Consider the following 1,108-nt stretch of genomic DNA (forward strand, 5'->3'; position numbering starts at 1 on the left):
TATGTTGCTTCTTTCATCGCTACAGTCCTCCTACAAAGTTGTACTGGCAGTACAAGGAGATATATAAAAAACTAAATTTGACAATTGGAATTCTATGTAATGAAACAGAGGAAAACAAAGTTTATACGATTTCAACGCTCTCCTCTCTGCCTCTAATTATTGAAGGAGCGCGAAGAAAGCACTGGGATTTCATAGAGCTTTACTCTAGCCACGAAATACGAGAGTTGATATTAAGAGTCCTTCATGACGATAACAAATATTCTGAATAAGTTTGTTATCGCTATTTTATTATTATTCTCTACTTTAGTTTAAATTATTAAAAAGAAAAAAATAAGATTCATGTTCATAAATACATCCTTATTTTCATTTGTTCATTGTTTTATTAGTCTGTAAATTTATTACTATTACATTCTGATCTAGTAGCACAGTCCAACAATATGTCAATTAATAAATTTATTAATCAGAACTATAAATCGTTTAGGTATTCAATTACTTATAAAAAAATCTAATATTAATAATATTTAATTACTGATCTTGTCTTTTAATTGCTTCTAAGAAGACAATTGCTTTACATTTGTAAAATTGTTTGCATTTTTTGAGCTTAAAAATAAAATTGTTTTTAAAGTTCTGATAAAAAAAATTATTATTGAAAATTAAATAATTAAAAAACATATTATTGGAAAATAACCACCGATAATTGTTCCCATAATTTAGTAAGAACCATGAATTTACGATTATAATAAATAATATATTATTATGTATTAAATTATGATATTAAATAAATATAATACAGTTACATTTTTCTAGGACTCATATATTCCTGACAAATCTAAAAATAAACCGTTATTAGACTGACTGTCATATTTCTGCCATCATTTGGTACAGTGGTCATTTATCTTAGACCTTTCCTACAAGACACTTAATCTTTGTAATGGACATCTGAAAACATTGAGACAAAATATCACTTTGTCAACTTAAATAATTTATCAGTTAGCTGTTAAATATTTATTTCGAACGCTATTTTATAGCTTAATCGTATCTTTAATAGTTCATAATTTCTCTAAAACACATCACCTAACCCGTATCTCAGTAACAACATGCTTCAAAA

At 26.1% G+C, this 1,108-nt stretch overlaps 1 protein-coding gene across 1 annotated transcript in view; it reads left to right on the forward strand.

The window, feature by feature from the left end:
- LOC106682274 (uncharacterized) overlaps positions 1-1,108 on the forward strand; it is a 367,154-nt gene that overhangs the window by 354,609 nt on the left and 11,437 nt on the right. The gene's annotated exons all lie outside the window — the stretch shown is intronic.

The sequence above is a fragment of the Halyomorpha halys genome, unplaced genomic scaffold, assembly GCF_000696795.3.
Source record: "Halyomorpha halys isolate HHAL.00 unplaced genomic scaffold, Hhal_1.1 Scaffold400.1, whole genome shotgun sequence".
In the NCBI taxonomy this organism is placed as follows: domain Eukaryota; kingdom Metazoa; phylum Arthropoda; class Insecta; order Hemiptera; family Pentatomidae; genus Halyomorpha; species Halyomorpha halys.